At 33.1% G+C, this 24,871-nt stretch overlaps 2 pseudogenes; both read right to left on the bottom strand.

Moving 5' to 3' along the window:
• Positions 1-4,325: 4,325 nt before the first annotated feature.
• LOC149188716 (uncharacterized) lies at positions 4,326-14,055 on the bottom strand (annotated as a pseudogene).
• Positions 14,056-14,059: 4 nt separating this feature from the next.
• LOC149188715 (ADP/ATP translocase 3, mitochondrial pseudogene) overlaps positions 14,060-24,871 on the bottom strand; it is a 52,965-nt pseudogene continuing 42,153 nt past the window's right edge.

Raw genomic sequence — 24,871 nt, 5'->3', positions numbered from 1 at the left:
TGTTGCACAAATACTGGTAGAAAATCTCATAATATCAAATTACCAATTCTTCAAATTCCATCTCATTCCATATTGCCCAAAGTCCTTCATAGAGTTCTCCTTTTCCAGATTCTCCAGTAAGTTCAAATTTTATTATATTTCAATTATCTCATTGATTTTTTTTTATCCATGTCAATTTGAATAAAAATGTATTCAAATGTGTAGGATCAGGATTCATAATCAAGTTCAGATGCGGAAAATATTCCACCATTTCAAAAACATTGGAAGCCCTTATTAGGAGTAACATACAAGCAGTTGGTAGATGAAAATGGATAGCCACTTCACCTTGCCAATTGGAACTTGGCATCTTCCAGCTGCAATCATGGGTCATTGGTGGTAATAATTATTTGGTATAATGTGATTTCAACAAACCAATTTCTTGTTCTTACTAATATCATCGTGTACTAATGTTTAAAAAATTTTGAAATTAGGATTATAGTGATGATGAGAAACCCACCTACCATCTTCTGGAGCATGCCACTACAATGTAAAATTGAGAGAAGGTTACATTAAGAGCAAAAAATGGTGAGGCAGCATACAAAGAATTGTTGAATCAACCACCTATTCAATTCCCACTACATCCAAATTCACCAATTAGGAATGACTACATCAATAGTAGTTCTTCATCACAAGTTAGAAATGGAGGCAATCAAATAGAGATTGGTATGGATGATTACTTATGGGATACGACTACCGTGGAGGCAATGTTGTTAGGTTCATTATAGAACGATGAGCTAGGGGAAGGTTCTCATATCACTGATACCTTATTCAAAAACCTAAAATTTTCTTCCACCACCCCTCTCTTTGGACTTGGTGACCAGTCAAAGTATACCCAGCTGGGGAAAATGATGTTACGGTACAACTGAAAAGAAAATTTTGGCATTTCAAATGCATGTTTCTTGGAAATATTGAGGTAATTGACAATGATAGATTCCCTTATATTTTGAGAAATATTATCACATAATCAACATTAAAAATGGTCGATTTTGTGAATGTTAAATATTCAAATTGTAAATTTACATTGCCCACCAACTATATGTTATTCAAAGATAAGGTTCTTCCAAGTGATAATGTCTTGGCTGGTACCTGCGAAGAAGCAAAATATTTGTTGAAAATGTTGGGTGTTGAGTACATATCATATCATGCATGTCCAAATGATTGTATTCTATATAGAGGACAATATGTATACAAAGAGATATTTCTGAAATGTGGGCATGATAGGTTACATAAATAAAAAAGGGGTAAATCACATGGTCCTCCTCATAAGATATTGAGGCACATGCATACAATCCCAAGGATTTAGAGGCTCTTTGGTTGTAAATAATTAGCTATGTTGTAAGGATGGAATGCTTCACACAGAAATGAGTTGGGAGTTATGTGAATCTCAATAGATTCAATAGCCATGAAGTGTATAGAATATACATGGCTCGAAAAATTTAGGGTTGAAGTACGAAGTCTATGACTTAGCATAGCCATAGATGGAGTTTTTTGTACTTGTTTCTCATAGGTAGTTCTTGGTTGCAAATGTACGTTGAGAAACCAACTCGACTAATCTTTAGGTTCAAACTGGCCCTTGAACCAAAGAGAGCTCCCTCAAATATCACGATGCCTTTTTTAACGTTGTTCACTTTCACTCGACAATAGCGTATGGAGCACAATGGCCAAATCTATAACTTATTCTTGGTGGTTGATGATGATTACACAATCTCTATCCATGAATAAATCCCTCTCTTGTAGAGTCTTTGATCAAAGTGCTAGCATCCAATTTGACATAATAACATGACTTTTAAAGAATTTGACAGAAGAATATAAGATAATTCATAATAATTAAGCAGTCATATTGAATACTTAATCAACTAGACATAGTGGATGTGTATAGAATATTTCTATAGCCAAACAAAACACATTCAAGAGATGACAGAAGACACTAATTAAAAGATGTAGAGGAACTAACCAAGACAGACAGTTCAGTTAATTAATCTCTTTAAATGATTATAACTTTGCAAGAGATTTTAGAGAGATTGACACTCAATCTATTCTTACCCATAACTCCTATGGTAATTTGAACATATACATAAATAATATATGAAAGTATTGGAAAAACAATAGGAGAAACAATTTTTGTCAAGAACTAGAGCTAGAATACTTCAATTAGGAATTATGTAATAAAAGTTCTGGAAAGTGATAGGGTTTTGGCATCAAAATCCAACCCTTTTTTAATTACAAATGAAACAATATAAAGAATAAATCTCCCCTAAATTGTTACAATATGTGGGAATAAAATTATAAATAATAACAAAAAATAAAATAATATCTCTAATTTATCTGTTGGAAACTTTAAATTGTTTACAAGTGTCATGCCTTGAAATCGGGCATTGGTTCACTAGTGCTAATATTTTGCCTTTGTTTTTTGAAATGCTTGATTCAAATTCATTGGAATTGAATTTGGAATGCTCTGTCACTTGTCTCCTTTCTCAAAAGATAAATTCACCCCTTTTCTTAGTAACCACTAAACATTCATAACAGGTTCATATTTCACTTCAAAACATTGAATAAATATATCAGAGTATGGCCTTTGATGATTAGAATTAAGGGACTGATATTTCAGCCTGTAGAAAAGGATATTTTCTTCCCTATACTAGAATGACCTCAGCCTAGTAGTGATAATAGATCTTAGTCTCTAATTTGTAGCACTAACTTCAGCAAATCAGGAAAGAACTCGATCTACTGAACCCAATAATTTTCTCTTCAAAAGTTTGCAAGGTTACAGCTCTTTCCCAACTTTGACTTTAATCCACATGCCAAGTTTATTATGTTGTTTTCTCTTATAACATTTGCATCCAAGCCAAGAATTGAGGCAATATCCTCAATAACAATTTATATAGTGAAAGATCCTTGTATGTTTGCAAGCCCTCAGAAACTATCACTAGATCATCCCATGATGCAACCTATAATCTTGACATGTATTGTTGGACTCCATTTTCATTTCTTAAACTACCATCATATGAAATTATCCCACCCAAGCTATCAGTGGAAGAGCACGCAAGCATATTAAGCTTGTCCACAACTTGTGGCAAACCCATGTCACTCAAATGAGAAGAAAGCCCTGAAGTAGAATTACCCTGCCGCATAAAATTTATTTGACTTGCGGGTCTAAATGGTGCAACACTTGATTGATTCTCAGAAGAAAGGTTTTCCATATTCCTCACGAGTATTATTGAGTAACCTTTAACTTCTTGAAATTTGTTGAGTTATTCCTTCAATTCCTTGAAAGCATGGTTTCAAGATACGTACATTCCATTAATCTCCCCAATTCTTCTAGATTGTTTAATTAGTTTCTAATGCATTCATTTTACAATAGAAATTTCATATTGGATGATTTTCAAAAATTTCCTAAACTTGTTTTTGAAGGAACTCGATATAATCAACTGGTGCATCTAACATGTTTGTAATGTTGGTTTGCTTTTCTATGTTTTGCACAAGTTGTTGATAATTTCTTGTCTTCTCACTGATGCATGTTCTTCAGGCCCTTTCTACAATACTTCATGGATGTGTTGCACAACCTCTCTTTTCTCGACTCTTAAAAGGAACCGAGTCCTGGAGTAGCTTCTCCATTACAATTTTGGAAGGTGATTAGGTTAGGTTGAACTGATGATTTAATCCCATGGAAACATTACTACTTGGCTCTCCCTTCTATGACTATTGATAAGGCGCTCTGATATTCCAGTCAAAGGAGGTAGCGTACCATATAAGGATATTATTTCTCCCTGAGTTGTTAGCTTCAACATAATCGAATTCCTAGCAATAAGGGTAGGACAAGTCTTAGACACAGCATGATTTACAAAATAGTTGAATAGGAAATAGCTATAATGATACCCAGAGGAAAATTTTAAGATATGTTTCAATTATTCCTAGGAAAGCTCTCTGATCCTTCATTTTCTTAGCAAAATATTCCTCGATCACTTTGTATGATTCAGCAAGGCATACAGACTTTAACATTTCATCCTGGTTTTGTATCAATAGTTTGACACGCTCAATAGGGGCAACTATAGTTTTGGATATTGCAGCAAAAACCCCTCCCATGAGAAAGTCAATCATGAAACCAGTAAAACATTTTTATGCAAGTGCTGAGATAAAGACAAATGAATGGTTGGGAGACAAAGCTACGTTGTTTGCATGTGAAGCATGTATAAATGCACTCTGCAAGCCACCATAACTCTGGACAGGGGCCAACAATGCTCTAACCAAGAAGAGAACTTGCAAGGAAGTTATTCTAAGATCACCAATCAAACAACGGGTCTCAGAGAATAATACATTCTAAAATATAAACCATGATAGACCATAATCCCCACAAAAGAAATGTTGAACCCACAATAGAGGGCCATAATTCCATCAGATTTCAATGTCTTCTTGTAGACATCAACAAGCCCATTAAATTGCCTCTCCCCTACTTTCTTTTCATCCTTCTTATCACTAGCCAGCCGAGTCCGAGCATAGTCAAAAGAATAAACAAAAAGGAGAGAAGATGCATCAGTTGCACCACCAAAGTCCAAGTTTCCAGCAAATGATTTTCAGTTTCCATCTCTGTTTTTCTTGAAATTAAAGAGTCTCATAGTGGGAAAATAACAAATAACATTTGCAGTGTTTCCTCTCCCTAATGCAATGACACCTTCATAGAATAAGTTTTCCTTCATTGAGAATCCTCATTTTCTCCTCAACACAATAAGAAATGAAATCTTTGAACCCTACACTTTGTAATAATCAAATTTGGAAAATTCATTGTTATTAAAACCAAAATTGGATTTCAAGGGGGAGGTGCTGCTAGTAAGTAGTTTCTCGCCTGGGGGTACCGAATTTCACCATAGATTTCCACGTAATCAAAGGTAATTTTGTCAAAAAAAGACTTCAAACCCCCCAGCAGTTAAATCTCGGATGACGTTGGGGGTATCAAAATCAAATATGAACCATTGATTCACAAGAGCCAACATCTGCCATTGAAAACTACGAGAAATTTAATGGTTGAATTAAAACAAAAAAATTAATTTTAAAATTAAAATTTTATAAAAATATATTCGATAGTATATTTTCATAAAATTAAAATTATTATTATTCTAACAAAATAAAACAGCATCGCATATTAAACCATTTTATCCATGACAATTTGCCTATGCATGATAATGTGCCCATGAATAACTAGTAAATTTAAAAAAAAATGTAACCTTTAATGGTGTCAAAATAAGTTACAATATAGGCTCCATTTGGGGACTGCTTCCCCTTGTGGCACACAAAGAACTTGGTAGACCCACTGCCTTGAGTGTTGGGCATGGAGTCAACAACCTAGAGTTACCTGTAATTCTAATATAAAATAGGAAAGCGCTGACCTATGTTTGAACTGTCTCTCAAAAAAAATTGCAATATAATTTATAAAACTGATAACAACTCGCGATCTCAATAGAAAAAGTAGACATGGTCTAATTAACATGCTTATGCAACCATGCTACTCCCATTAATATTGTAAATTGTGATCAGTGCTATGTTAAAAGTAAAATTTGATAAACTTCAAACTACCATTGAAGAGTAACAACTCCATATCAAATGAAATGAGTAGAAATGTATAATTATTTGGGTTGTGGGGTCATTGAAACCAAATTCAAACGAAAAAAAATTGTTATGCAAACTATGCAAATCTGAAACCACATTTCTTGCACTATTTCAGAGATTGACTGATACTGAAACCAAACTAAAAATTGTTGAAGAAGATTTAAAGTAAACTGGTCTATTGTATATTAAGACTGTTGAAATCACCTCATTCATAAACTACGAACTCAATGGTCTATTGCATAGACTCCTACTTTACTGAACGGAAACTTTACATTGTTACACTCTTAGGTGTAATCTGATTTCCAATATAACCAAGTGAGGAGTGGATTTACTGATAGACCATGTTTCCAGCAGCTGAAAACTTGAAACATGTTTACAATATAAAACTCAAACTCCATGGGCAACATATACTTACATGTGAACTTGGAAAGTTGCATCTTATGTAAGCTTATGAATTTTCTAATCATAGTAGAGAGGAAGAGAAATACGCTACTAAATTCTACCATTACTATGAAGAAGAAAAGCATGCAGTTTCATGCTATTATCTTAGCCATAGATGCACTTATCATTTTGAACCAGTTGAATTTGGAAACCAGTGGAATCACCATACGAAAAAGTGGAGTTGCTAGGTGAAAAAAATGCAATCAATATCAACTGTTTGGTCTGTGTTCACCAGCAAAGAGTAGATCTAATAATGATCGTGATCCAAAAAAAAAACTTTGTCAATTCCTTGCCTAGCAATGAAGTCAAATGTTGTACTTGTTTCTCATAGGTATTTCTTAGCTGCAAAACTACATTGAGAAACCAACTCGACTAGTCTTTAAGTTCAAGTTGGCCCTTGAACAAAAGGGAGCTCCCTCAAATATCACGATGCCTTTTTAAACGGTATTTGTTGTCACTGGACAATAGCCTATGGAGCACAATGGCTAGATATACAATTTATTGTTGGTGGTCGTTGATGATTACACAATCTCTATCCATGAATAAATCCCTCTCTTGCAAATTCCTTGGTCAAAGTGTCAGCATCCAATTTGACAAAATAACATGACTTTTAAAGAATTTTTCAGAAGAATATAAGAGAATTCATGATAATTAAGAAGTCATATTGAATGCCTAATCAACCAGACATAGTGGATGCACATAGAATATTTCTACAGCCAAATAGAACACATTCAAGAGATGACAGAAGGAAATATTTAAAAGATATAGAGGAATTAACGAAGAGAAATAGTTCAATTAATTAATATCTTTAAATGATTATAACTTTGTAGGGGATTTTAGAGTGATTGACACTCAATCTATTCTTGCCCAGATCTCCTATGGTACTTTGAACATGTGCACAAATAAGATATGAAAGTATTGGAAAAACAACAGGAAAAACAATTTCTTTCAAGAATTGGAGCTAGAATATTTCAATTAGGAATTCTGTAATAAACGTTTTACAAAGTGACAGGGTTTTGGCATCAAAAGCCAACCATTTTACATTACAAATGAAATAATATATAGGAAAATCTTTCCTGAATGGTTACAATATTTAGAGGAATAAAATCATGAACAATAACTAAAAATGAAATAATATCTCTAATTTATCTCCTGCAAACTTTGAACTGTTTGCAAGTGTTATGCCTTGAAATCTGGAATTGGTTCACTACTGCTAATATTCTACCTTTGTTTGTTGAACTGCTTGAGTTAAATTCCTTGGAATTGAATTTGGAATGCTTTGTTACTTGTCTCCTTTCTCAAAAGATAAATTCACCCCTTTTCTTAGTAACAAGTAAACATTCATAACGAGTTCATTTTTCACTTCAAAACATTGAATAAAGATGTCAGAGTATGGCCATTGAGGATTAGAATTAAGGGAATGATATTTCAATCTGTAGAAAAGGATATTTGTTTCCCTGTACCAAAATGATCTCAACCCATTAGTGATAATAGAGCTTAGTCTCTAATTTGTAGCACTAACTTCAGCAAATGAGGAAATAACTCGATCTACTGAACCTAATAAATTTTGCTTCTAAAATCTGAAAGGTTACAACTCTTTTTTCCATTAATCTCTTTCCCATCTTTGGCTTTAATCCATGTGCCAAGTTTGTTATGTTTTTTTCTCTTATTACATTGGCATCCAAGCCAAGAATTATGGCAATATCCTCAATAACAATTTCTGCAGTGAAAGATCCTTGTGTGTCTGCTGGCCCTTCAAAACTATCACTAGATCATCCAATGGTCCAACCGGAAGCTTGAAATGTAACATTGGACTTCATTTCCATTTCTTAAACTATCATCATTTAAACTTCTCATGCCCAAGCTATCAGTGGAAGATCCCACGTGCATATTAAGCTTGTCCACAACTTGTGGCAAACCCATGTCACTCAGCTGAGAGGAAAACCCTAAAGTAGAATTATCCTGCGTCATAAAATTTATTTGACTTGCGATTTTGTTTGGTGCAAAATTTGATCAATTCTCAAAGGAAATTTTTCCCATATTCCTCATTGATATTATTGAGAAACCTTTAACTACTTGAAATTTGTTGAATTGTTTCCTTCAATTCCATGAAAGTGTGTTTTAAAGATACATACATTCCATTAATCTCCCCAGTTATGCTAGATTTTTTTAAGTAGTTGCTGATGCATTCATTTTACAAGAGAAATTTCATTTGGGTTGATTTTCAGAAAATTCCTGAAATTGTTTTTTAACTTGATATAATAGCCCACTTCATCTAACATGTTTGCAGTGTTGGTTTGCTTGTCTATGTTTTACACAGGTTGCAGAAAATTTCTCGTCTTTTCAATGATGTGTGTTCTTCAGAACCTTTCTGTAATACTTCATCGATGTGTTGCACAACCTCTCTTTGCTCAAATCTTGCAAGGAACTGAGTCCTAGAGTATATTCTCCATTACAATTTCGAAAGGTGATTAGGTTAGGCTAAACTGATCATTTAATCCCATGGAAACATGACTACTTGGCTCTCCCTTCTGTGACTCTATTGATAAGGTGCTCTTATATTCCAGTCAAAGGAGATAGCATACCATATAAGGCTATAATTGTTCCCTGTTGTTAGCTTCAACATAATCCAATTCCCAGCAATAAGGGTAGGACTAGTCTTAGAAACGGAACAATTTACAAAATAGTTGAATAAGAAATAGCTATAATGACACCCAAAGGAAATTTTGAAGATATGTTTCGATTATTTCCAGGGAAACTCTTTAATCCTCCATTTTCTTAGAAAAACAAGCCCTAATCCCTTTGTATGATTCAGCAAGACGTACATACTTTAATATTTCATCCTGGTTTTGTATCAATAGTTTGACATGCTTGATAGGGGAAGTTGTAGTTTTGGATACTGCAGCAGAAAACCCTCCCATGAGAAAGGAAATCATGAAAAAAGTAAAACCTTTCTTTGCAAGCACTGAAATAAAGACAAATGAATGGTTGGGAGCCAAAGCTACATTGCTTGCACAAGAAGCATGTAAAAGTGCACTTTGTAAGCCACCATAACTCTGGACAGGGGTCGAAAATGCTCAAACCAAGAAGAAAACTTGCAAAGAAGTTATTATGAAGATTACCAATCAAAACAATAAACTTCAGAGAATCATACATTCTAAAGTATAAACTACGATAGGCTATAATTCCCACATAGGAAATGTTTAACCCACGATAGAGGGTCATAATTCCATCAGATTTCAATGTCTTCTTATAGATATCAACAAGCCCATTAAATTACCTCTCCCTTCCTTTATTTGCAGCCTTGTTATCATTATCCAATTTATTTCAAGCATAGTCCAAAGAATAAACAAAAGGGAAAGAAGATGCATCAGTTGCAACACCAGAGTCTAGGTTTCTAGCAAACCATTTCTAGTTTCCATCCCTGTTTTTCTTGAAATTAAAGAGTGTCTTAGTGGCAAAATAACAAATAATGTTTGCAGTGCTTCCTCTCCATAACGCAATGGTAACTTCATACAACAAGTTTTCCTTCATTTAGAATCCTCATTTTCTCCTCGGCGTAATAAGAAATGAAGTCTTTGACCCCTACACTTCAATGAAATTTTGCAAATGCATTGTTATTAAAACCAGAATTGGATTTCGGAAGGGGTGTTGCTGGTAAGCAGTGTCTCGCTTGGGGGTTGCGAATTTCACCATAGATTTCCATGTAATCAAAGGTGGTTTTTTCAAAACAATACTTCGGATCCCCCCAGCTATTAAAGCTCAGATGACCTTAGGTGTGCTGAAATGGAATATAAACCATTGATTCACAAGAGGCAACATCTACCATTGAAAACTGCGAGAAATTTAATGGCTGAATTAAAACAACAATTTTAATTTTAAACTTAAAATTTTATAAATGTATATTCAATAATATATTTTAATAAAATTAAAATCGTTTAAAATTAAAATTATTATTAGTATAAAAAAATAACCCAACATCGAGTATTGAACCATTTTATCCATGACAATTTGCATGTGCATGATAACGTGGCCATGAATAATTGGTAAATTTCAAAAATTTCTTGTAACTCTTAATGGTGTCAAAATAAGTTACAACACAGGCTCCATCTAGGGACTGCTTCCCCATGTGGGACACAGAGAACTTGGTAGACCAACTGCATTGAGTGTTGGGCATGGAGTCAACAATCTGGAGTCACCTGCAATTCTAATATAAAATATGAAAGCCCCAACCTATGTTTGAACTGTCTCTCAAAAAAAATTGCAATATAATTTATAAAATTGATAATAAATAGCGATCTCTATAGAACAAGTGGACATGTTCTAATTAACATACTTATGCAGTCATGCTACTCCCATCAATATTGCAAATTGTGATCAGTGCTCTGTTCAAAGTAAAACTTGATACACATCAAAATACCATTGAAGAGTAACAACTCCATATGAAATGAAGTTAGCAGAAATATATAATTATTTGGGTTGTGGGGTCATTGAAACTAAATTCAAACGAAAACATGTTGTTATGCAAACTATGCAAATCTGAAACCACATTGCTTGCACTATTTTAGAGATTAGCTAATACTGAAACTACCACTGAAACCAAACTAAAAATTGTTGAATAAGATTTAAAGTAAACTGATATATTGTATAATAACACTACTGAAATCACCTCATTCATAAACTTCAAACTTGATAGTCTACTACACATAGTCTTACTTTACCTTACTGAAACTTTACACTATTACACTATTAGGTGTAATTTTATTTCCAATGTAACCAAGTGAGGAGTGGATTTACTGATAGACCACTTTGCCAACAACTCAAAACTTGAAACATATTTACAATATAAAACTCAAACTCCATAGGCAATAGGTACTTACATGTGAACTTGGAAAGTTGAATCTTCTGTAAGCTTCTAAATTTTTTGATCACAATAGAGATGAAGACAAATATGCTATTGAATGCTACCATTGCTATGAAGAAGAAAAACATGTTGTTGCATGCTATTATCATAGCCAAAGATGCACTTATCATTTTGAACCAATTGAATCTAGAAACAAGTGGAATTGCCATATGACAAATGGAGTCGCCAAGTGAAACAAATGCAACCAATATCAACTATCTAGTCTTTGTTCACTAGCAAAGATTAGATCTAATCATGATTGTGATCTAGGAAAAAATTTCTTCGTCAATCCATTCCTCAAAAAGGTGCCAAATGTTGTACTTGTTTCTCATAGGTAGTTCTTGGCTGCAAACCTACACTGAGAAACCAACTCAGCCAGTCTTTAGGTTCAACCTATCCCTTGAACCAGAGGGGGCTCCATCAAATATCACGAGGGATCTTTTAACGTTGATCATTGTCATTGGACAGTAGCCTATGGAGCATAATGGTGAGATATATAATTTATTGTTGGTGCTTGTTTATGATTACACAATCTCTATCCATGAATAAATCCATCTCTTACAGAGTCCTTGGTCAATGTGTCAGCATCTTAACATGACTTTGAAAGAATTTGGCAGAAGAGTATACGAGAAATCATGGAAATTAAGAAGTCATATTGAATACTTAATCAACCAGACATAGTGGATGTGTATAGAATATTTCTATAGCCAAATAGAACACATTCAAGAGATCACAGAAGACAATAATTAAATATGTAGAGGAATTAGCCAAGATAGACAGTTCAGTTAATTAATCTCTTTAAATTATTATAAATTTGCAAGGGATTTTAGCGAGATCGATACTCAATCTATTCTTATCCATATCTCCTATGGTACTTTGAACATGTGCATAAATAAGATATTGAAGTACTAGAAAAACAACAGGAAAAACAATTTCTATCAAGAACTGGAGCTAGAATACTTCAATTAGGAATTCTCTAATAAAAGTTTTACAAAGTGACAGGGTTTTGGCATCAAAATCCAACCCTTTTACATTACAAATGAAACAATATATAGAATAAATCTCTCATAAATTGTTACAATATTTCTGGAACAAAATCCTAAACAATTACAAAAAATAAAATAATATCTCTAATTTATCTGTTGGAATCTTTGAACCGTTTGCAAGTGTTGTGCCTTGAAATCTCGAATTGGTTCAGTAGTGCTAATATTCTACCTTTGCTTGTTGAAATGCTTGAGTCAACTTCCTTGGAATTGAATTTGGAATGCTTTGTCACTTGTCTCCTTTCTAAAAAGATAAATTCACCCCTTTTCTTAGTAACAACCAAACATTCATAACAGGTTCATATTTCACTTGAAAACATTGAATATAAATGTCGGAGTATGGCCATTGATGATTAGAATTAAGGGATTGATATTTCAACCTGTAGAAAAGGATATTTGCTTCCCTGTAACAAAATTAACTCAAACCAGTAGTGATAATAGAGCTTAGTCTCTAATTTGTAGCACTAACTTCAGCAAATGAGGAAAGAACTTGATCTACTAAACCCAATAAATTTTGCTTCTAAACTCTAAAAGGTTACAACTCTTTTTTCCATTAGTCTCTTTCCCATATTTGACTTTAATCTAATATGCCAAATTTATTATTTTTTTTCTCTTATAACATTTGTATCCAAGCCAATAATTGAGGCAATATCCTCAATAACAATTTATGCATTGAAATATCCTTGTATGTCTGTAGACCCCCATAAACTATTGTTGCATCATCCCATGATCCAACCTAGAAGCTTGACATGTAACGTTGGACTCCATTGCCATTTCTTAAACTACCATCATCTGAACTTCTCCCACCAAAGCTATTAATGGAAGAACCCACAGGCATATTAAGCTTGTCCACAACTTGTGGCAAACCCATGTCACTGAACTGAGAGGAAAACCCTGAAGTAGAATTACCCTGCCTCATAAAAATTATTTGACTTGAGAGTCTGTTTGGTGCAACACTTGATCAATTCTCAGGGGAAAGTTTTTCCATAATCCTCACGGATCTTATTGAGTAACCTTTAACTGCTTGAAATTTGTTGAGTTGTTTCCTTTAATTCCTTGAAATTATGGTTTCAAGATACACACATTCCATTAATCTCCCTAATTCTGCTAGATCTTTGTAAGTAGTTTCTAATGCATTCATTTTACAATAGAAATTGCATTTGGGCTGATTTTCATAAAGTTCTTGAACTTTTTTTTGAAGGAACTTGATATAATCAACTGCTTCATCTAGCATGTTTGCAGTGTTGGTATTCTTGTATATGTTTTGCACAAGTTGCTGCAAATTTCTCATCTTTTCACTAATGCTTGTTCTCCAGACCCTTTCTGTAATACTTCATGGATGTGTTGCATAACCTTGCTTTTCTCCAATAATGCAGGGAACCGAGTCCTGGAGTAGCTTCTCCATTTCAATTTCAGAAGGTGATTAGGTTAGGCTGAACTGATGATTTAATCCCATGGAAACATGCCTACTTGGATCTCCCTTCTGTGACTCTATTGATAAGGTGCCCTGATATTCCAGTCAAAGGAGGTAGCATACCATATAAGGCTATTATTGTTCCTTGAGTTGTCAGCTTCAACACAATCGAATTCCTAGCAATAAGGGTAGGACTAGTCTTAGGCATAGCGTGATTTACAAAATAGTTGAATAGGAAATAGCTATAATGACACCCAAAGGAAAATTTGAAGATATGTTTCGATTATTTCCAAGGAAACTCTCTAATGCTTCATTGTATTAGCAAAAAAATCTTTGATCCCTTTGTATGATTTAGCAAGACATCTAGTCTTTAATATTTCATCCTAGTTTTGTATCAATAGTTTGACACACTTAATAGGGGCAACTGTAGTTTTGGATACTATAACAAAACCCCCTCCCATGAGAAAGTCAATCATGAAACTAGTAAAACCTTTCTCTACAAGCACTAAAATAAAGACAAATGAATGGTCATGAGCCAAAGCTATATTTCTTGCATGAGAAGCATGTAAAAATGCACTCTTCAAGCCACCATAACTCTGGATAGGGGCTGACAATGCTCCAACCAAGAAGAAAAATTGCAAGGAAGCTTTTCTAAAGATCACTAATCAAAACAACATACTTCAGAGAATCATACATTCTAAAGCATAAACAACGATAGACTATACTTACCACATAGGAAACGTTGAACCCATGATAAAGGGTTGCAATTGCATCAGATTTCAATGTCTTCTTGTAGAGCTCAACAAGGCCATTAAATTGCCTCTCCCTCCTTTCTTTGTAGCCTTGTTATCATTAGCTAGCCGAGTTCGAGAACTGTCCAAGAATAAGAAAAAAGGAGAGAAGATACATCAGATGTACCACCAGTGTCTAGGTTTCCAACAAACCATTTCCAGTTTCCATCCCAGTTTTTCTTGAAATTAAAGAGTCTCTTAGTGTGAAAATAACGGATAACATTTGTAGTGTTTCCTCCCCATAATGCAATGATACCTTCATACAAGAAGTGTGCCTTCATTAAGAATCCTTATTTTCTCTTCTACACAATAAGAAATGAAATCTTCGAACCATACACTTTGTAACAATGAAATTTTGCAAATGCAATGTTATTAAAACCAAAATTAGATTTCGAGGGGGGGTGGGTGTTGCTAGTAAGCAATTTCTCACATGGGGGTACAAAATTTCACCACAGATTGCCACGTAATCATAGCTAGTTTTGTCAAAACAAGACTTCAAACCCCCTGAGCTGTTAAATCTCGGATGACCTTGGGAGTGTTGAAATGGAATATGAACTATTGATTCACAAGATCCAACATCTACAATTGAAAACTACGAGAAATTTAAGGGTTGAATTAAAACAAATATTTTAATTTTAAACTTAAAATTTTATAAAAATATATTTGATAATGTATTTAATAAAATTAAAATCATTTAAAATTAAAATTATTATTATTATAACAAAATAATGCAACATCGTGTATTAACCCATTTTATCCATGACAATTCGCATATGCATGATAATGTGGCCATGAATAACTAGTAAATTTCAAATTTTTCTTGTAACTTTTAATGGTGTCAAAATAAGTTACAACATTGTCAACCCATATTCCCTCCAAAACAACAACTATTCTATTTCGCATTTAGTAGTGATTAATAACAATACCCCCCCATGGTTTTCCCTGAAGAATGAACATCTTGTGTTGGCTCTCATAGTCCCCGGTAGAAGAAAAGTGAAGAATATGGATGTCTACTTACAACCATTAGTAGATGAATTCAAGGAATTATGGGAAGGGATACATGTATACGATGTGTCAGGACCTGTCACAATAGAGAGGATTTTTACATTGTATGGCATATGTGCTTACACCATACATGATTATCCAGGATTAGGAGTTTTATTTGGTAAACTACATGTTTATTGATTTGTTTATATATATATATATATATATATATATATATATATATATATATATATATATATATATATATATATATATATATATATATATATATATATATATATATATATATATATATATATATATATATATATATATATATATCTATTGTTTCACATACTAATTTAATTCGCTCCAATTGTTCTGATATTCATGATGTCTAACGTGCCCTGTACTATATAATAATTTCACAGGTCTTGTAACAAAAGGGTATCATGGATGTAAATGTTGTGGAACTTATCTGAAGGTTAGGTGGTCCAACCACCTACGAAACCTAGTGTATGACTACTCCAAGGTATTCCTCCCAAAAGAATACCCTTAAAGAAGAGCAACATCCGCTTTCAATCGTAAACTAGAGAGAACCCAAAGGCATGCAATAATGACACCAACTAAATGGTGTAGAGAATATGAGAGAGAGAAGGACAAGGACATTACAAAAATGTTCGATTCAATTGGGGAGCCTATGTTTGATGATCCAAAATTCTTCAACACGTATTTTAGGTAATTTCCCATTGTGATGAAAAGGAAATTTGTCTTTTATGAGATCCCATATTGGGAGCATCTTAAGATTTCCCACTTGTTATATCCCATGCATATATTTTAAAAAATTTCATATTCTTTATGGAGGCACATATGATTGAAATAAAATAACACATTGGTTGTTAGGAGAGATCTTATTTCTTCAAAAACTAAAAAGAAACATTGGCCAAGACAAGAAAGTAGAGGAGAGGCTCGTCCCTCTTAGTCTTTCAAAGAAGGTGATGTCCCATGATTTTAAATAAATATGATTTTTCTTTGGAAAAATAAGTTATAATGGTTGTGAGGGTGCCTTCTTTATATGGGTCTTCACTGTGACATTGCTTCATAGTGGAAGACCATTTGTCACGGTTGAAATTGCATGACCATTTGAACCATGACTTTCCCCAACACCTATGACGTGCCATATCTAAATTATATACATTTGTACATTGGATCACATCAACGAAGATTTATATGGCTATCATTCCATGGTGGCATCAAGAGATAGATGACATTGTTTGAATGTTTGAGAAGGAACTACCGACGAGTTTCATGGACTTGCATGTTCATATTCTAATTCACCTAGTAAATGAGTTTGAATTAGTTGGGATGGTTTCTTGTCATTGGATGTTCTTCTTAGAGAGATACATGAAGAAATTGAAATGTTTTGTTTGGCAAAGGGTAAGTATCGTATGATTCTTAATATTATGTAAGTGAGTTCATCAAGTAGATCGACAACACCCCAGGTGTGGTGATTTGGGGCGAAGAAAGGGATGAAGACAAAAGAGAAGGGGAGCTTCTCCAAAACAATGGAAAAAGGTGCATGATAAAGAGTAAGTGACTTATCATTTATCAAATATCTACATAGTAACTATTCACACTAAACTTCATAATGCATATTTTGATATCATATGTACTATATGTGTTGGTTTGAATTCATCAGTGAATTTAGATATTGAAGTTATCAAAAAATTCATTCTTTACAATTTAGAAGCGACATCACAACTGTGGATCGTATTGTATGAACAAAAGAGAAGGAAATGGGACAATGAAAGGAAATAATTTAAATAGTTGAATGGTAGAAGTGTGCCCTATCATGATCATTTAAAATAAAATATGCCAATGATATGCCCCAACAGTTGGATTGTTGATCAAGTCAAAGAGAAATATGGTGCGTTTGGTCATTACTTGAGTGTTGAAGTGGATGTGCTAAACATAGGGATTAGGTGCGAAAACTCAGTAATAATCTCTTTCTATACATTTTTTAACTCACAATGCACCTTTTAATTTTAACATCTATATTTTATATTTTAATTATTATTATACACATGACACTGTGATTTTTTCACTTCTTTATAGGTGCATTTGTTCCCATCTATGTGGGTGTATGGACATCATTTTGACACGAAGGATGTCGATGATGGGCATGACAGAAGAATGTGTAATGGAAGTTGATTTTGACCAACCTAGTCGTGTTAATCATCATGACCAAAACCTAATACAAGGGATGTTAGGTTACATTGGAAAGATACAAGTGATCATTGAAGTGTACTTCTCTTCATTCCAATGTGTTATTTTTTAGGCACAAGTAGTGGGACATCTCTAATTGGAATAATGTAAAGGAATATCACGATAGTGGGTTGATATCTATTAACTCTAGAAAGATGTTGCATGAAGCTAAGGATCCTTATGTTTTCCCCAAACACTACAACTAGGTGTCTTTTAACCCAAATGTGTTGGATAGGTATTGGTGGTTCATATTAATACATGACCCTAGATCAAAACATATTTTTGAGAAAAACAATGTTATCATGCCAAGCGAGGAAGATAATTAGGGTGATGAAAACGAAGAGTGATATGTACTTGTGTTATTTCATCATTTATAATACTATTGTTGTACTTTTTTTCTTTATTTTGCTAGTTATATTATTTTTTATTTGTCTTGTTGGCATTTAATATAATTGGTAAGATTCGTACACATTCTTACACATTTTTTTTCTAGTGGAAACGTTTTTACACTTAAAACTAAGTATTTCCAATTGTGTAATTTATAATTTAAAAAATAAAATTTTAACATATTTTTTTAATTCTAATTTACAGTAGCCTTCTTCTATAGGCTTTGTAAATACATTAGGATGGATCAAAAAATTGTATTTCTAAGCATGAGTTATCAAATTTGTATTGTTTTGTTATATTTTGTGACCTTAACATTTATTTCTAATATATCATTCTTCCCTTGCTAAATGGTGGGTAGGTGTTCAAATAGGTTCTTCCCAAGCTTGGTCATACCAGTTGCTAGGATAGGAATAAACGAGACCCATCCATCAACCAAAACAACCAGGACTAGAAATATATCAACTAGGACTAGGAATAAATAGATAGACTAGATATAGAGAATAGAATAAAAGTATATAGTAGAAATGGAATAGATAAATAGAATACGACCTTGGTTAATCTGGTATCTAGGATAGTAGGTATCTGTGATAGTAATAGATCGCTTCCTAGGAATACATTCTTGGGGTATAAATTGATATCTTAGTCCTGGGCTTCATCATTCAGACTATCCCCTGGCCTAAAATACTTATTGGGATCCTTGGCTCGATAATATTGGTTGTTGTGATAGGTCATAGATAGATTCTTGGAATAGAAATAGATATAAGATAGTAATAGATATGATATTCCCATGCGATAGACTATATATCCCCATCCCAAGTTTGGGAATATTAGTTCCTGGGCTTGATATCATAATAGTTCCTATGATAGGTCATATCGTGTGGGCTAATAGATAGCATAATTTTGGTAATAATGGTTGGGTCTTTCCCCCCATTCTATTTCATTCTCCACTAATCTCTAATAATGGTGGGGTCTTCCCTTCATTCTTTATAAATATAAAAATTTCCAACTCTAGATAATATAAAATTCCATTTTGAATCCTAAAAGTGAGCACGCCATTATGAATGATTACTTATAATTATATTTTTTTAATATATCAATCTAAATATATTCATTATCTCCTTTCTTAAATGACATTGTGAGTATCAATCTAAAATAACCCACAATGTGATAGAAAATGGAGAAGGGAAATCATGTATGTGTTATATATGTGTACTAATAGGCCTACTAGAACCATCGTCAAAGTTTTTCAATATAGTAAAATAACCTCCCTTATTTTCACTATGCAACATATCTTCATAAATATCAATGTTTAAAACATGGTGTACAATATCTATGATAATAATTAGGATTCAAGGTTACAATCCTTCTCAAATAGGAGAATGAGAAGAATATCCTAAAAATGAGAAAAGTAAGAAATTCGGAAACAACATTGAAGATTTATTTTAGAAAGGTTCACAAGAGCACTCCATGATTTTGATAAAATAAGTTGATTATTCCCTACTTGACATAAAATGGTTGAGATGAAGGAATTAGAAAGAAGGAATGTATAATTAGATGTTAGATACTTAATTCTTTAGTAATCATTTCACATGTTTTTTCTTCAAGTTTATATCAAAATCAATGTAAATCATGTAGTGATAAATCTATGAGGGCTTTAACAATGAAAAATTTGTGTATTAATATGTAAGATTAAGTTCTTGACATGAGAGGTAAACTCATGTTTGCTATATTTAAATTTCAGTTCTCGCAACATTATGTAAACTAAAAGGAGGCCTTAGGTGCATGTGTACAATGTTGATTATATATTTTTATGGACCATAAGAGAAACAAATGGGCTTACATGGATGCATGAGAGGTTTTGTTTTTTTCCTCATGGATAATGGAAGAGTTTTGACTTTTCTTTTCAACAATAATTCTAACTAAAATTTGACTTAATAAATATTTTATGGCTAAGAATTAAATGATAAATAGTGTGATGGTGATTAAGAAGTATTTGTTTGACTTTCTAATAGACTTGGTGGTGCATTTTTCTTTCCTATTTAGATTATGTAAAATAAATATTTATTTTTATGTATTTATAAATAAATTATTTAAAGTAGACATGTCTTTATCATTGTAAATATGATGTATTAGCTAGGAGAAATGTGAAAGCATGAATTTTAGTGACTATCTTTGTGATAAGTATGTGGACAAAATATTATTGCTTGAGTTCTTCATTAGGAAATAACCAAATATGTTATTTGTCAAAAAGTTAAATCTAATATAGTATGATTTTTGTATTGTTTAACTCATATTTATTATTAAAAAAAGATAAATTTAAACCACAATAGAAAATAAAGAACCAAAATATTATATCTTTATTATTAGAAAAAAGTTCGCTTGCCTCATTAAGGGAGAACTTCCATTAGAGCAAATCCCCAACTACAAGTAACTTCACAAGCCTTATTTTACATTTCTTCCTCATCTTTAGAGAGGGAAAATTCTAATTTAAATTGATAAGAGTTGCTATATATTGAATTTAAATTGCTTGAAACTCTCATAACTTTAGTGATAAATTAAATTTTATTAAAATAGATTTTTTAAGTTATATTAAATCTAAATTACTTTAAAAAAAAATTGACTTAAGTTTTTTAAATTTAATAATAGATTGAATTTTATAAACTGGTGTAGATCCATCTTAACAACAGATCTACTAAGAGTCAAGAGGGATCAAATCTCATTATATGAAAATCTATTTTTAGAATAAAAAGCTTGAAAAAATGTACATGTCAAAAGATTTAATCTCTTTTAGTGCTTCATAAATCTGTGATTAAGGTGGATCTATAGAGGTTTTCTATTTCTATATATAGACCATGTGTAGTTTTTCATTGTTTGAATTGTATTTTTGAATAATTTATTATTATTAATATTTTATATCAAAAATTGAATGATTTACACATTTTCATCTTATTAAGAACTAACTAAATTATTTTAACTTTAATTATTTTTCTCTTGTGAGTATTAAACTATTTTACTAATTAGGTTAGAATGAATATGTATGAACTATCTAAGCAATAGAAAAATATTTATGGTAATTTTACAATTATAGTTTCAACCATATTAAACTTTGTAATTTATAAAAATACCTTTGCATTTTTTTTCAAAGTCATTTTCCATGTAATTTCATATATAAAATTTTGATATAAGTTCAACAATATATAATATATAATAAATATCATTTCGTAAAAATAAACATCATGGTGATAACAATCTAACAAACATAAACATCATCTAAAATACACATTCGAATTCGCTAACATCATCTAATTATATACACCTCTAACACATATAAATGTCATTAGCTAGCACACAAATATAATAATATAACTAGGAATCATCATTGTGGTGACATCTTACCAAACATAAGCATTGTAATCTAACATCATCACCACACACATCCTTAAATATACATCTCATGTCAAATAACTACTATCACATACACTTCTATCTACAATCACATTAAATGAACATATCTAACATGACCTAACAATATATGCATCAACACCAACATATAAATTAAGTAAATCAACCTGAACAAAAAAAAATGCACCATATATATATATATATATATATATATATATATATATCTACAACAATATAAGTGGCAGCCGCATCTATAGTAGAAGACGATGCAAGATGGTCAAATGAATTAATAGTCAAACTATGAGGTGGAGGAGAAGGTGGCTAGTCTTTTATCTGAGGAGAAACAGGAAGTACTCGCTAGTCATGACATGAAGGACGATGAGGTGGAGTACTACCAGAAGGATCACCAATACTCTGATTGCGATGGGGTAGTATTGGGTGAAAACTCATGTGTATCTGTTTCATGCCCATCCCTCCTTGCTGCCAGTAGCCTGGTAGCTCTAACGATATGATGCATAAGACTCATCATATCATGCAAACAATCCCACAAGAACTCCAGGATCCTAGGATCTTCCCTAATGTCTCGACTCATTATAGGTCAAAGTACCTCCTCAACAAAAACTCTAGAGAGTCGGTTGCAGTACACCATCTTGAATCTGACAGCAACCCTACACAGCCACATGCCTGTGTCCATCTACATCTGAGTATGTGCCTCACCCACCGCAGCCTTGGCCATCTCCGCATCTACATCCGGTGGGGGAGGAGGAATATGCCCAACAAATGTGTCAATATCTAAAAAATATATAGTACAAAATAATAATTAGAAAATTTCATTAAAGAATTTAATAAAACAAGTTAAATAACGTGCTATAATAAATTTTATTCTAATTAATTAAGAGAATAAAATGAAACTAGATTAGTTTATAGAAAACACTAATATTACCTCTATCATCTGCAGGATCATCTTGTGTGAAGAGGATGTTGGAACACTGTTGCTAATCCATTCTTGCATAAGGACACGACACCAAGACAAACATGTGGTCAACCTCGCTTTCCAGTAGCCCAATGCCTTGGCGGAAATCCTAGCTAGATACTCTAGTTGGCCCCTCTTGGGCATCATCTCATCCCACATGTGCATCTGCACCTCAGTGATCAGCTTAGGAGGGAGACGGTCAAAAGTAGGCCTCGTCTCTAAAAATCTCTCAAAAACTAAACAAAAAGTTTTGAAGCAAAAGAGAATTTCATCCTCCCATGTATCACAACATGAAATATATCTAAAGCCATACAAAACTAGTGCAAAAAAATGGTAGACCATCTGATACATCGTTGCCCTTGCACCAAATAATTGAAATAAAAAAAAAGATGGGAAATAATATGTTTTCCATCACTAGTATAGTGTGCAATGGTAATCACTAATAGCAAAAGGCACTTAACCTCCTCTGCACCAAAAGAAGTGATCCTTTAAATTCCACCAAACACCTAAAAATCTACTAGATGCACTACATGATCCCCAACATATCTATGAGAGTATACAAGCTGACTCTCTGCTACAACGCTGTGCGAGACATCATGGAACTATGGGAAATCCTCCCCTCTCCTGGATAGGTCAGTGATAAAATAAATGTCCTCCTCAATGAGCAGATACCACTAATCAAGATCAACACAGAAACGTGTTGGTGGAAATCCCACCAACAAATTAGTTGTGCCAATAACTCAGAGTGACCCTTCAGGGATGTAGCCTCCTCATAGTACTTAAGGAGACCTACATTCCTCAATAGGCCTTGGTTCGTTGTGGTAACAGGGTGAGGGTATAAATATATCTCCCTCTCTCATGCCTCCCACGGTCGGACCATATTGTATTGGTCCACCCTTTACTCTTGTTGTTGTTGCTCCTCCCTTTGTTGACGTCTCTGCATGATTGACATATAAAATACATCGGCCTGATACATAAAACATACTTTGTTTTATTAAATGAAAAATATTTTTATAAATATGGATATATAACTTTTAATCTAAAAAAAAAAATCATCCTCGGTGTGCCAAAAAGACAGGAATGCACTGGACATGGCGCACCACAATAACATTAAAGCACTTAGAATGGTGCATACATTGACTTGACGCACCGTTTTCAGTTCGCATACATACAAACATATTGGTTATTTTTATTTTTCAATGCAGTGTGTCGACATAACATTTCATGTTGGTGTGTATCCATAATCTTTATGCAACGAAATAAAATGTTGAGGTTAAGGAACACACTGAGCTATAATTTTTTAATATCATATATGTAATGCATTTGGTAAAAATAAATGCACTTGGTAGTAACTTTTACTACATGCACCACCATAAAAATTATAACTTTTCTCGGTGCATTTCAATTTACCAAACACACTAACAAAATTGTGGTGTGTTAACGAAACACACCGACTTGTGGTACACCCTGTAAATTTACAGGGTGCACCATAATCGGTGTAAGTTGAACCCGTCGAACATACCATGCATGAAAAAAATTAAAAAATAATGGATTGTTTAACTTAATTTTCAATTCTACTTTGCTAAAAAAATAAATTAGAGAGAAACATAGGCTTACTTGAACATTTGCTTGTCGAGGAGGCATGGTTGCTACATAAATGGCAAAAAAAAAAATTGACCACCATTTGAGAAAATTTGAAAGCCATGCAATGAGAAATGGATGGAAGTATGCCAAGAAAGGGAAGCACAGACAACGTGGTGCTTCATAGAGGAAAGAGTAGCATCAGTGCTTGAGAGATCTAGAACACTACAAATTATAAAAATGAATTTTATGGCCATTAGTTTTTTTTATTATTTAACCTTGTTCTGGTGTGCTCGACTAACAACACCAGTGGGTACTATTTCCTAAGTGCATCACTACTTTTTTAAATCAAAAACCCTATCACAATGCACCTTGTTATTGTTGAAAATAGTAACAAGAAATTTTAAAAATAACATCAAGAAAAATCCTAATTTAATTTTGTCCTTGAAATAAATTGGGAATAAAATTGTAATTTTGTAACACCCTCCTCCCGCATCTACCCAAGAAACCAGCCAACTGGGGTAAAAATGTGATCATAGGCCACTATGATATCATTTGACCTCCTAATTCATGTTAAGGAAATGGAACTAACGAAAACACACCATACGGACATTAATTATCAACTACAGGACCCTCAAGAACTGATATAATACTTTAGACCTAGCTTGCCTTGGGGTCCCACTGAGCTTTTGGACAATTTAAGTCTCAATCACTGCCATGCTATAGGCATGAGTGTGACCAGCAACCCAAATTCACTCTCACAGGCTTTCCTACCAATGACCAGAGACCAAAAATGTCAATGTTATGCCAGCGACTCCGGGATTTGAGCCACTTTTTTAGACCCAGAGCCCAGGTAAATGCCCAAATTGAACCGTCTCTTCAGATCAGTAAAATAACATGGAAATGACAGTACTAAAGAAAATACTTGTTCAATACCTTGACTGGATCCCTACTAGCCATAAAAGGCATTTCGTCAAACATATTGTAAATGTGTAATCTACAAGTGTAATTAACAGTTTTGAGCATGGGGGTCTCATACTTAGTTAA

Source organism: Pinus tabuliformis, chromosome 3_1, assembly GCF_031772625.1.
Source record: "Pinus tabuliformis cultivar Carrire ecotype Pingquan chromosome 3_1, CPIR1, whole genome shotgun sequence".
NCBI lineage: Eukaryota > Viridiplantae > Streptophyta > Pinopsida > Pinales > Pinaceae > Pinus > Pinus tabuliformis.
Note: the sequence above shows the minus strand (reverse complement) of the source record. Positions and strands in the feature narration are given on the sequence as shown.